The sequence below is a fragment of the Ascaphus truei genome, chromosome 4 (assembly GCF_040206685.1).
Source record: "Ascaphus truei isolate aAscTru1 chromosome 4, aAscTru1.hap1, whole genome shotgun sequence".
NCBI lineage: Eukaryota > Metazoa > Chordata > Amphibia > Anura > Ascaphidae > Ascaphus > Ascaphus truei.
The window spans coordinates 216,439,861-216,454,760 of record NC_134486.1 but is presented as its reverse complement, the minus strand read 5'-3'; positions in this window follow the sequence as shown (position 1 = coordinate 216,454,760).

The following is a 14,900-nucleotide window of genomic DNA, read 5'->3' as shown; positions in this document are numbered from 1 at the left end:
TGTCGATCAGAGGGATCGGGGGTGATTCTAAGAAGACAGACGTGACATGAAGGCTTGAGTTGCCTACAGACAACCAGGGAAAATACAACTGGGAGATGGAAACCTGAAAGAAACCTTTAACCCACTGTGTACTCACACATGGCCGTGTAAAAAAATATATATTGGAGTGCTGATGTCTCAAACAAATATATAAATATTTTAAACTATAGATATCGGGGGGGGGGAAAAATCCCTATAAGTTATAAATTATATGTATTAATAGTTCAGCTGGCGCTCTTACCTACATATGATTTGTATGTAAAATCCAAATAACCTCAAAATTAGAAGTATTACCAAATATGTATTGAATTTATGTATAATAGAAAAATACCTAAAATCTTGGAGTCCAATTGAGTCTCTATATGGGTATGCAGCTTCTTAGAACCGGATCCAACCCTCTGCTCCGGAAGAAACAATAGAAACAAAAAAAGGAAGAAGAAAAAAAAAGCGTAAAACCCATAGTGTAGTTTAGTCGGTTTAAGTGAAAGAAATACGGTTAGAAACACATAGGTAAGTTGTTATAAGGCACTTCAGTAAAAATAAACTGGGTCACAGTGTTCACCGGTCTAGTCGCGGTCCTCCTGTTTGCCTGCCGGGTGTTCTCTGTCCTCTTGATCGCCAGCGTGATTCCGCGTCAATGGCTCGTGACGTCAGTGTATGCGTCGTCAATCTGGGTTTGGGCTTCAGCCGACACACTCCCCTTCTCAGTCAGACAAGCAGGATCTCTGTGCTCTTCGTGGGCTCCCAGTAATGTCCAAACTCATAGGCAACCTTAGCAGATACAGCCCTACGCGTTTCGAGGAGCTTCTCTTCGTCAGGTCGCTATAGCTGCAAGGTTGCTAGTGATCCTATATATAGGGGTGCTTGTTCTGCTATCACCAATGAGAATTTATATTAAAATTAGTTCCCATAGTTGCTGTTTGTAGTATACACAGTGATTAAAAACTGACAATATATTAAATGATTAAATTAAGTATATATTTATAGATATTAAAACTTATTCTTTATTAAATGTTGTTAAGATCAATATTAATGTTTAGGTGTATTTAAAAATCAATGTTTATACTAAAATCAACAGCCATGACAGATTATAATTTACAACAAAATAACATTAGAACAAATACACAATTCATGCAATCAATACTTTTATATCATTCTAAAATATTAATGTTAAATATAAATAATAAAAATGATGAGACTATATTATTTTGAAATTAGAGCTGGGCTTATTTATAAAAATGCTGCAAGATCAATATCTTCATTTAACCCATTTAGGTGACATGGTATTTAACTGATGTATCCAATATGTTTTTCTCTGCCTAAGCAACATCATTCTATCTCCTCCATTGTCACTGGGTTTAATATGTTCTATACAATAATTTTTACATTTTTAGGATCCTTATTATGTTTAAAATAAGTGTCTCGAGACTCCATGTGTCATAACACCCTTGAGTATGTTCCCTCTGTATTCTAAAAAACGTTGTTTAAGGCTTCTTTTAGTTCTCCCTACATATTGTAAGCCACATGTGCATTCTAATAAATACACCACATATGAAGTCTTACAATTAGTCACATTTTTAATTGGGTATGTATAGGATGAATTTTTAGCTTTGAATGATGTGACACCATTAACAATGTGTTTGCAGGTTTTACATCTGCTTCCACGTTGGTAATTCCCTCTGATTTTTTTTTTTTTTAGATTTTAAAGTACAGCTAAACCCCGTTATAACGCGGTGCTCGGGGTCCACCCCGAGTCCACCGCGTTAGTAACGGGCTCGCGCTAATTTAAAAAAAAATGCCCGCTGCGCTCCTGATCGGGAGTGAGGAGGGAAGGAAGTTAAATAAATAAAAAAATGTTTAAAAATGGCGGCGATTCATCCGTCCTCCCTCTCAGCCCCCTGGTTTTGCACGTGTCTGTGTCCTCCCAGCGTGTGTGTGTGTGCGTGCGTGTGTGTGTGAGAGAGAGAGAGAGAGAGACAGAGTGCGTGTGTGAGTGAGTGTGAGTGTGTGTGTGTGGGTGTGAGTGTGTGAGTGTGGGTGGGTGTGTGGGTGTGTGGGTGTGTGGGTGAGAGGGTGGGTGTGAGTGTGAGAGGGTGGGTGTGAGTGAGAGGGTGGGTGTGAGTGAGAGGGTGGGTGTGAGTGTGAGAGGGTGGGTGTGAGTGTGAGAGGGTGGGTGTGAGTGTGAGAGGGTGGGTGTGAGTGTGAGAGGGTGGGTGTGAGTGTGAGGGTGGGTGTGAGTGAGAGGGTGGGTGTGAGTGTGAGAGGGTGGGTGTGAGTGTGAGAGGGTGGGTGGGTGTGAGTGTGAGAGGGTGGGTGTGAGTGGGTGTGAGTGTGAAAGGGTGGGTGTGAGTGTGAAAGGGTGGGTGTGAGTGTGAGAGGGTGGGTGTGAGTGTGAGAGGGTGGGTGTGAGTGTGAGAGGGTGGGTGTGAGTGTGAGAGGGTGGGTGTGAGTGTGAGAGGGTGGGTGTGAGTGGGTGAGAGGGTGGGTGTGAGTGTGAGAGGGTGGGTGTGAGTGGGTGAGAGGGTGGGTGTGAGTGTGAGAGGGTGGGTGTGAGTGGGTGTGAGTGTGAGAGGGTGGGTGTGAGTGTGAGAGGGTGGGTGTGAGTGGGTGTGAGTGTGAGAGGGTGGGTGTGAGTGTGAGAGGGTGTGAGTGGGTGTGAGAGGGTGGGTGTGAGAGGGTGTGAGTGGGTGTGAGTGTGAGAGGGTGGGTGTGAGAGGGTGGGTGTGAGATGGGTGAGGAGACACTAATCTCTCTCAGGCTTTAATGCAGGGTCCCCTACCTGTTCGTCATCACCGCTACGCCCAGCATCAGAGCCGCTGTGCGGGGTCAGGGAGGGTGTGACAGATACCAGCACCTCGCACAGCCTGCGGGACTTGGGTTAGCTGCAGCTCCGGTCACTGAGTCCTGGTGAGCGGCGGGAAGGAGGGAGAGGGGTGGGGAGGAGAGGCTGGGAGAGGGTCCCGGAGCGCGAGGCTCCCCCTCCCCGGCCGGGTCCACCACGGCGGCTCTGACTCACCTCCGCCCACCCTGCACTGCAAATCACCCGGGCAGGAGGAGTTGCCATAGAGACAAAGGGGGGTAAAGGATGCAAGCCACGCCCACTTACCTCCTCCTATATGGCACCAATGACTGCAGAACAAGCATCCCACATCCGGGCACTCTTACTGCCTGGCCTCATTCAGTCGCCCCGCCCACAGCCCTCTTCTTGTCAATCAAGCCGTCCGCTCTCCGCCCCCTGCGGGTGATGTCATTATTCCAACCTCCACCGGGCTGGTGGGCTGCTGACATGTGAAAAACGGGCTGGTGGGCTGCTGACATGTGAAAAACGGGCTGGTGGGCTGCTGACATGTGAAAAACGGGCTGGTGGGCTGCTGACATGTGAGAGGGGGGGGTGGGCTGCTGACATGTGAGAGGGGGGGGGTGGGCTGCTGACATGTGAGGGGGGGGGGGGCTGCTGACATGTGAGGGGGGGGGGGGGCTGCTGACATGTGTGCAGTGTGAGCAATGAGCGGTTTCCGGTATGTTAGCGCTTGGATTTTTAGTGCTGTCTGCTATACTGCAATACCATCTAAAAACACAGGTGGGCGTTCGCGAGCTTTTGTCTTAAAAGTCTAATAGCCATTCAACCTACAGTTCAGCCGTACATTTTCTGCAAGTCTGTGTGCGCGCGTGCAGTAATTGTAAAATTGAATATTTACAGTATACAGTATTACAAAAATATAACGTTGCGTCGTCTTCGAATATAAAATGAACACATTTCTATATGTACTGTATTATTTTGTAATTAGTACTTTTTCTTCTTTTCATACTGTTTTTATATTATGCGTGTACTGTACAGGCATACCCCGCATTAACGTACGCAATGGGACCGGAGCATGTATGTAAAGCGAAAATGTACTTAAAGTGAAGCACTACCTTTTTTCACACTTATCGATGCTTGTACTGTACTGCAATCATCATATACGCGCATAACTGATGTAAATAACGCATGTGTAACAGGCTCTATAGTCTCCCCGCTTGCGCACAGCTTCGGTACAGGTAGGGAGCCGGTATTGCTGTTCAGGACATGTTGACAGGCACATGCGTGAGCTGCCGTTTGTCTATTGAGCAAGATGTACTTACTCGCGAGTGTACTTAAAGTGAGTGTCCTTAAAGCGGGGTATGCCTGTACAGTACTGTGTCTCATTTGAACATTGTTGAAACGCATAGGCGTGTTACAGTATCACATTTCGGCGCATACAGTACAGCGCTCTCCCTCCCTCTTGCCCCCGCACACACAAGGCTAAAGTACTATTTGTACTTATCTACAGTACAGTACACCTCTCCCAGCCAGATGGCTTTCTGGCTTCAATCATCCCGAACCTGTCACCTGTCACCACATTCCTGCATGTATAATGTACAGAGCCTGGTGTCACATTTCAGCGCATGCGTGTATAAATTCACATTCGTTTGGAAGTTCAATTTATTTTTTTTGTTGTTTTTTTTTGTTTTGTTTCCAGACGTGCCTGCATAAAAATTCTTGGGAAGGGTAGTATATCTCTGGCGCTCAACAAGGACAGGTGAAATTGAAATACATTTATACAACTAGATGGTGGTGCTGGCAGATCCAATGATGATCTCCACGTGGAGTAGTCAAACATGAAATATAAAAATATGAGAATACATAGTGTGATACTATAAAACACTTAATACACATACAGACTAACCAAGACTAACAACTGTTGCTGAAACAGACAGGTGACTGGTAAAAAAACACATTTAATTAGACATATAATAAAAGAATAGAAAGATCACAATGAATGAAAAAGTGATATAAGGTTTCACTGAATAATCCTGCTGGGGCTGAAGTGCCCGCTTACCGGAATAAAGATGATAGCTCGCAGTGGATAATTAGAGAGTATCCCCTATCATAGAACGCCGGTCTACTCTATACGCTCCTCACTGGCATCGGCCGCGTGTGGATGTAAAGCGTCGGCTTCCAGATGGAGCAATTAGCCTTGCTCTCGCTGGAACGGAATGCTCCGACTCTCTGTGTCTCCTCCGTCTGTTGCACATGCGCAAAGACGCGAACCGTCACAGGTTTCCAGCTGCAGATTCGCCAAACCCCTCGCCTGTAGTGTGTGGGACTGGTGGCGGCAGATTCAAAAGTACTCCGAACGGAAGGGGACAGCATGGCAATGGCATGCGGGGAAAAGATCAGCAGATGGAAAGGCAGTAAATCATTGGGACCACCCAACGCGTTTCACAAGCCACAGCTTCCTTCCTCAGGGATATAAAATTAATGCTTGAGTCCCTGTGTGTCCTTGTATTTGTAGTACAGATTAAAAGGTACAGTACACTACTTTGAGAGTCCCGGACATGCGCAGTAGAGATTTCTCATCTGCTTAATGATTCAGCAACACCACATAATACATAAATAATAAAACAGAAAAATTGAAAAACAAAATAACATGAAAACTTGGTATAATTACAACATATAACATTTATCCTGTTGGATAAATAAACACCTTTCTTGTTGGCAGATTTTTTGCAATTTTAATTACGATTTAAAAAAAAAAAATATACAGTATAACAATATATAACAGATATAATATTAACGGTACTTAATGTGTGTGTGTGTCAGAATGTGAGTAAACTATGTACTGTAATGAGGGGGTTGTGATTGCGTGAGTCATAATGAGTAATAATGAAGTGAGTGATAATTAAGGAAAGAAGTGCAACTCACTTTCAAATAGAATTGATTATAAGAATGTAGGAATGCAATTATGATAATAGAGGAAGGAGGTGTAACACAAAAAAAATTGTACTGTACAGTTTATCTAATACAGTAATTGCTAGGAAAATGGTTCTGTTAAAAACAATAAGACATCTAACCAATAAAAGTGCTATTGCAGTACTGCATGGTACAGAAAACATACAGTACAGTATTCAAAATACTTTACAGTATAGTACAGTACTTACGCGGTAGATACCGTTGGTGTCCTCTTGACTTTTTTGGTCTTACTGTGGGCACGATAGCTCACAGTGGCTGCTGGTACAACGAGGCCTGAAGTACTTAACCAGCGTTGAATATCTGCAATTCGTTGTCCTCTCGTGTACATCTCCTTTATTCACATGCTTAGATCCTTAGAAATCTTTTTTAACAGGCATCGCTGCGTGTAGAAAGAAATACAAGCACAAGAATGTATATTCGATGTTTAGTCTGTGTATTCAATGTGCAGTGAATCCACAAAATGGATGGTGTATTTATACTTTAATGACTCACATTAGAGTACGCCCACTTTTAACACCTGCACCTCGTCGCCATGCATAAAAGGTGACACACATTGCATAGCTTCCCACTCGATGATCTGTATCTGAACTTGCCCTTGTCCAGATACTGCATTGTGCCATCTGCTTCCATGGATCAACCCCGATTCTACGGACGCAAGAACCTACTCTCTTCTGCCGTGCCCGTTGTGCTGAAAAAGCGAAAGGCGGAAGCCGTTGCCAAGGCCAAAGCGAAAGGCTAAGGCTAATAAAGAAAACCTTCTGACGACTCCAAAGGCTAAGGCTTTTAAGAAGCCTTATTATGTCAAGAAGAAATTCGGTGATGTACACTCAAAGCAAAACAAATGGTCACCTTCTCCATCAGCCCTCGCCGCCGCTTCTCTCCCAGAAACCCAGAGGACACCTCCTCCATCACTTCTCGATGACGCTGCCGCTTCTCTCCCGGAAATCCACAGGCCACCTCCATCACTCCTCGACGACTCTGTCGCTTTTCTCCCGGAAATACACAGGACACCTTCTCCATCACTCCTTGATGACGCTGCCACTTCTCTCCAGGGAACCCCCATCTCATCCTCTTCAGCACCCATCCACCCAGATGTTCACAGCACCCCATGCACAAGATCCAGCTCGTTAGACCGCATGCTGAATGGGTTAAGTGTCGATATCCCTGGGAACTCTATGCTGGTAAAGATAGATCTTTTTTTAGAGACCATGCTAAATATGGATCAACGGATGGAGAAGATGGATCAACGGATGGAGAAAATGGATCAACGGATGGAGAAGATGGATAAGCGCATGGAGAAGATAGAGACTGACATAGCGGGGATACATAATTTGCTTGGAGTTCATGCCCCTGTATCTCGGACGCCAGAGCCAGAGGGTGGCATGAATGGGATGAATGGGACCTTCAACCTTCCATCACCAAGCGCACCCCCTCCATTAAAAGAATGTGTTCATGTATGCCGTTGACGAGGATGACATGACATCCCCGTCAAGACCACGCCAGGAGACCACACTGACAAGGCGACCAAGACAGGAGGAAAGCATCCTCCCAGACAACCTACCCTCGCCCCTGGCCACAAGCACACCCGCTCCCAAAAGAACACCCGCTCCCAGAATCCAACTCACATAAGCTTGCATTGAGACGGTGCCTGACATCATCCTGCGCGAGCTGCCCCGGCCACTCAGGGAGAAGTATAGGTTTTCAAGTGCTGGTATAGCCCAGAGGCATGCCATGTTAATTTTCAAGCACCACGTGCCCTACCCGGTGTACTGCGAGTGGGCCAACAATGTAAACTACGAAGGGAATTGCGACAAAAAGGCTCTTCCTGAAAATTTAAGAAAGACTATTGTGGAGGAATTGCGGCGCTATTTTACAATTACCGATCCTTTAATGAAAACCGTGAGAGACTCCATTAATGGCATTTTGCGGCATACATGGCATCGGCCCTGGAAGGACAATCTGCTGGGGATCGAATTTGCTACGTGATTGCGCGTCTGTTAAAATGTTGATTCATTTCTGACTTGTTCATTGTTTTAAATTGTATTCTAATATGTTTTTGCTTACAGTACACCAGAAATGTTTTTTTACTTGCAGTACTCCACCAATAAAAATAATGTTGATTGTTGTAGATTGTATTCATACTGTCAATGTCATACTGCACCCACCAAAAATAAATTGCTGCTTGTTTTAAATATACCTGTATGTTTTTACTTACTGGACACCATTAATGTTTTTTTACTTACTGCACCCACCAATAAAAAAAATTTCTGCTTGTTTTAAATATACCTGTATGTTTTTACTTACTGGACACCATTAATGTTTTTTTTACTTACTGCACCCACCAGTAAAAATGTAGTGTACTGTACTATACAGTTCCATGAGGCATACAGTATACTGTAGGCATGCGAATTTCAGTACATCAAAACAGTATTAAAACGCATTATCGGCATTAGTATTATTATTATAACACATACTGTACTGTAATACATGTACAGAATAAATGCATACTTTTTATTTTTGGGGTTTATTATACAGTACAGTATGTAAAAAAGTATTGTATACTTTATGAAAAAAACAGCATACTGTTTAAGGTTTTCTATAAAGCTCACAGTTATTCTATCCTAATCAATAAAAATGGCACTGATTCAGATTCAGCAGTGTGCAAGCATCGTTACAAAAAGCGATATTATCCATCGAAATCCCTCCATTTGCCGTTCTCAGCCTGATGACAAAGTTTATTTTCTGAGGAAGAAAAATAAAAGTATTACTATAATGGTTACTGTAATTCAAATTAATCAGTCCCCTAAAGACGTTCCCACAGTCAGTCCCCGCAGTCCCCTCGGTCAGTCCCAACAATAATTTTCTCAGGTGGGTGTCTCTTCACATACTGTACATGCATGCGCCTACAGTAGATGTGATGACACGCATATGCATTTCAACAAGGTTCCAATGCGCATGCGCCTAGCTGTCCACCAATTGTTCAGTATCTACTGTAGAAGCTGCTCAGCCAATGACATTGCTAGACTACATTTTGGCGAATTGTGACTAAAAGAATAGAACTACTGTAAATAACCATGAGCAAAGCGATTGATTACAGGAGAATCGCTTTAATGTGCATTGATATTGATATGGTAAAAAAAGAATTACTGTAAATACTGTACGGCAGCTGTACCCACCAAAGACGTTGCCAATCGTTTGGCGCAGAGCCACTGCCAGTCCCGTAGTCATGATTATACACGTAGTTGAAAGGTGACAGCGGGCCGCTACACCTGTAGTTGACAGCTCATGAAGCTGGAAATCGTTTTGGTACATGCAAGCTTGCTGGTATCTACGTGAAATCCGGCTCAGGCAGCAGGTATCCAGGCGGGGACAGATAGCAAGGGTTGCCGGTCAGCAGGTTTTCACTGACGGTCGGACCGTTATTGGAAGCCGGCGCTGGCGCATTGCTTGTCTGGGACTGACTATTTTTAGTTGGTTTTACCATGACCTTTCGCCTTTTGAAGTCTCCATGATGAAAGATACTGGGAAAATTCTGGCGCAACACACCAATACCCTCCTCTAACCCTGGGTGCGGGATCAATACGAAAAAAACACGGATCGATACATAACTTTTTTCTTATTGCATGCTTCCACACACGAGCATCTGGTGAAAATTTGTAAAAGTCATAATTGTCGATAAAATATTGATAAGATGGCCACAGCTGGTCAAATTTATCATCTGTTGCATTAATTGCAGCCCATATTAAATAAGCGTACGTTATGTCGGGTTTTTTGAATACGGACTGCAGTGGTGCACTCATCTCTGAACTCTCAGGACAATAAAACACCAGACACTGCGCATTTAGTTTTTAATATGAAAAGCCTAAATTGATACATTATTGTAACTTCTTCAGTACCAAGGTCAATTCACAATGGACCACTGTTTTTAAACTGCAGAGAGTGTGCAGCGCACAGCAATAAGTGAGAGAGCAGGTCTGGCAAAACGAAATCCTTTATTGAGAAGTCATTAAAAAAGAGAGAGCTGCAACCCTTCTACGCGTTTCGTGCTAGTGCACTTTATCAAGAAGTGCCTTACACGGTATACCAAACATTTAAATACAGCTGGCTGCCATTTGTTGTCGCCAAAACGATGATGTCACAGATCCATATTGACCAATAGACATCGCTCCTCCCGCGCATGCCCCTCGCGACTGAGATCAGGAAGAGTCCCTGCCACACGCCAAGGCAATTCACAGTCTCAAAGGTTCACGCCCCAAGACGCTCTTCCGGTTGCTATGACAGAGCCCTGCCCGTGATCAGAGACACTCCTCCGTCTCGTCAGGACGCGCATGCACAGATAAGCAATGCTGTATACATGAAACATTTCAAACACCCCATTCTGCTAACACAGATGACTGGGATTTATAAGACAAAGCAATGCCCAATAGGTGACAGTATTAATGCGCACTCCCACATAATGCCGAGGCAAATCGTGGAGGCAGCAATCATAGAGCCATATATTGGTAGCTATAAGGTCATAATTAATTATGCAAGTATGTATAAATGCAAATATAAAAATGTATATAGCAGACGGTGAACTCATTATGGGCAGTCAAAGACAAAATGTATACAAATACACATATGACACAATTTATTATACTAAAAAATCAAAGAAGCAAATTAAAAAAGCAAATTAAAAAGTATATTCCTATACCCGTATAAAAACAAATGTGCACCCCCTTGATGAAAAAGAGGTCATAGTAATCATTTGAAGCATCAATTCCTATTATGTATATGTTAAGTAATCATTCAGAAAATATTGGCAATAGTACATTTCTTATACCAAAGATGACGTATTGAGAGCATATATCATAGGGTTCCATCTTAAACCGTTTCAAGTAATGAACAATAAGTACCAATATCATATACAGTGTCTTATCCATACATATATTATCATTTCATTAACATAACAATAATAAACAAAACATATATGTATGAAGATAAACATAAATATGAATATAAATGTAAATGAAAAAGGTCCAACTATTTGAGAAGTCTGTTTTGTACATATTCTTAGTAATTTAGTTCATTAAGTATTTAGTGTTGGCAGTAATGCATATCCATAATTACATTAGAAAAAAACTCTATTAATATCAGAGTCAAGGTAGATGTTGAGTCAGAATCTCAAAAGGGCAATTCAGTAAGAGTGGCGTGGTTATTTATTTAAAAAAATGATTTATATTCCACTCTATATTCATCCCATCTGGAAGTCTAGTTTTTAACATGAAAATCCAATAGGATTCTCTACAATCCAAAGTCTTAACCATATCACCCCTCTCTCTTTTCTAAGAATCCTTTCTATGCCAACAAAAGAAAAATTGTTTATGCCCCCCTTTCCACACTCAGTAAAGTGCTTGGATACAGGATGCTCCAAATCTTTTTTGCGAATAAGTCTGCTATGTTCTTGCATCCTTATCTTAAGCACCCTCGTTGTCCTACCAACATATCTCTTCCCACTGCCACAGTTGATAAGATAAATAACAAAAGATGTATTACTGTTAATAAAACTGTGGATGTTATAGCGTTTATGTGGGCTGTGGGAAAAGATATGGTTGGTTGGGTTCATGTATTTACACATATTGCAATGATTGTATCTGAAAGATCCCTTGGTCAGGAAGCGGTCAGGATCACCAACAGGAGTGGAAATAACACTTGGAGAAATAAATGCGGCTAATGTTTTCGCTCTTCTATAGACACATTTTGGTCCACTCTCGGTGTATTCACGGAGTATGGGATCCATCTGTAGTAATTGCCAATGCCTGTTGATAATCCTGCTTACCTGACCACTCGACTTGTGATATTGAGATATAAATAATGGGCAAGTCTTACTCCCTTTATTCCCTTTACCTGAACTCATAAATTTCTTCCCTTGATTGCCATCCCCCATCCTGGATTTTGAGGGGAGTATTGCATTTCTCTCAATTTCCATTACCTCTTGCAATGTGGATTGGAGGGTCTCCCGATCATAACCTCTTTCTAAAAATCTATTAGTCAGTTCCCCAGACTGAGTGACGAAATCGCTAAGATTGGAGCAATTCCTCCTCAGCCTGAGGTACTGACCTTTTGGTATGCCTGCAATCACTGATCTAGGGTGACAGCTGTCCGCTTTAAAAAAAGAATTCCTAGAGTTTGGTTTTTTGTAAACATCAGATTGTATTTTAAGATTCATATCTATATAAAATAGAATGTCCAGGTAGCTGATGTGATGTGCATTGTAATTGGTAGTAAAGTGAATATCTAAAGTATTGTTATTTAAATCATCAAAAAAAAATTGTAACGTGTCTGTGCTCCCGTGCCAAATAAAAATCAAATCATCTATGAATCGTTTATAAAAAACAATATTGTGTCTAAACTTATTAGTGCTACTGTAAATAAAGTTATTCTCCCACCACCCCAGTCAAGGTAGATGTTGAGTCAGAATCTCAAAAGGGCAATTCAGTAAGAGTGGCGTGGTTATTTATTTAAAAAAATGATTTATATTCCACTCTATATTCATCCCATCTGGAAATCTAGTTTTTAACATGAAAATCCAATAGGATTCTCTACAATCCAAAGTCTTAACCATATCACCCCTCTCTCTTTTCTAAGAATCCTTTCTATGCCAACAAAAGAAAAATTGTTTATGCCCCCCTTTCCACACTCAGTAAAGTGCTTGGATACAGGATGCTCCAAATCTTTTTTGCGAATAAGTCTGCTATGTTCTTGCATCCTTATATTAAGCGCCCTCGTTGTCCTACCAACATATCTCTTCCCACAGCCACAGTTGATAAGATAAATAACAAAAGATGTATTACAGTTAATAAAACTGTGGATGTTATAGCGTTTATGTGGGCTGTGGGAAAAGATATGGTTGGTTGGTTTCATGTATTTACACATATTGCAATGATTGCATCTGAAAGATCCCTTGGTCAGGAAGCGGTCAGGATCACCAACAGGAGTGGAAATAACACTTGGAGAAATAAATGCGGCTAATGTTTTCGCTCTTCTATAGACACATCCAGAATGAAGGACGGCAGAGCCCTAACAAAGGGCTGAAGATAGGAATTAATGTATTGGGATAAACCGTCTCCCAAAGATCCAATACTGGAGACTATTGGCCGACCAGGAGGGTCGACCAAAGTCTTATGGATCTTTGGGAGGTGGTGATATATGGGAATAACTGGATGAAAATTGACTATAAAGCCCATTTCACCCTTGTTCAATACATGTGTTGCTGACCCCAGATCAACCAGCTCAAGAAGTTCCTTCAAAAAATCATCTGTGGGGTCCCGTGGTAGCTCAGAATAGGAGGACACATCCCCAAGTTGGCGGAAAGCTTCCCTGAGGTAGTCAGTCCTACTCTGAACCACCACAGCACCCCCTTTGTCGGCATTCTTAATGACTAACATGGGGTTGTCCTGAAGTGTTTTAATGGCCATACGCTCCTCTTTACTAAGGTTATCATAACCCAAGTGAGAGAAGGAAAAGCCCTGTGCTAGTAGTCTGAGGTCTGGTTGATCTGGGGTCAGCAACACATGTATTGAACAAGGATGAATGGGCTTTATAGTCAATTTTCATCCAGTTATTCCCATATATCACCACCTCCCAAAGATCCATAAGACTTTGGTCGACCCTCCTGGTCGGCCAATAGTCTCCAGTATTGGATCTTTGGGAGACGGTTTATCCCAATACATTAATTCCTATCTTCAGCCCTTTGTTAGGGCTCTGCCGTCCTTCATTCTGGATTCAGGGGATTTACTCACAAAATTACAGGATATTAAATGGGAACAAGATTTTCTATGGGTAACCATGGATGTGGTCTCCCTTTATTCGATCATACAACACGATCTGGGTATGACGGCTGTCCGTCATTTCATAGAATGTCCAGGTAGCTCCATCCTTATGACTACTTTTATTATGGAATCTATACTTTTTCTTCTCACGCACAATTATTTTCTTTTTGAGCATAAATTTTACTTACAACTTCGGGGGACGGCAATGGGGACGAGTTTCGCCCCCTCCTATGCCAATCTTTTTATGGGGTGGTGGGAGAATAACTTTATTTACAGTAGCACTAATAAGTTTAGACACAATATTGTTTTTTATAAACGATTCATAGATGATTTGATTTTTATTTGGCACGGGAGCACAGACACGTTACAATTTTTTTTTGATGATTTAAATAACAATACTTTAGATATTCACTTTACTACCAATTACAATGCACATCACATCAGCTACCTGGACATTCTATTTTATATAGATATGAATCTTAAAATACAATCTGATGTTTACAAAAAACCAAACTCTAGGAATTCTTTTTTTAAAGCGGACAGCTGTCACCCCAGATCAGTGATTGCAGGCATACCAAAAGGTCAGTACCTCAGGCTGAGGAGGAATTGCTCCAATCTTAGCGATTTCGTCACTCAGTCTGGGGAACTGACTAATAGATTTTTAGAAAGAGGTTATGATCGGGAGACCCTCCAATCCACATTGCAAGAGGTAATGGAAATTGAGAGAAATGCAATACTCCCCTCAAAATCCAGGATGGGGGATGGCAATCAAGGGAAGAAATTTATGAGTTCAGGTAAAGGGAATAAAGGGAGTAAGACTTACCCATTATTTATATCTCAATATCACAAGTCGAGTGGTCAGGTAAGCAGGATTATCAACAGGCATTGGCAATTACTACAGATGGATCCCATACTCCGTGAATACACCGAGAGTGGACCAAAATGTGTCTATAGAAGAGCGAAAACATTAGCCGCATTTATTTCTCCAAGTGTTATTTCCACTCCTGTTGGTGATCCTGACCGCTTCCTGACCAAGGGATCTTTCAGATGCAATCATTGCAATATGTGTAAATACATGAACCCAACCAACCATATCTTTTCCCACAGCCCACATAAACGCTATAACATCCACAGTTTTATTAACAGTAATACATCTTTTGTTATTTATCTTATCAACTGTGGCAGTGGGAAGAGATATGTTGGTAGGACAACGAGGGTGCTTAAGATAAGGATGCAAGAACATAGCAGACTTATTCGCAAAAAAGATTTGGAGCATC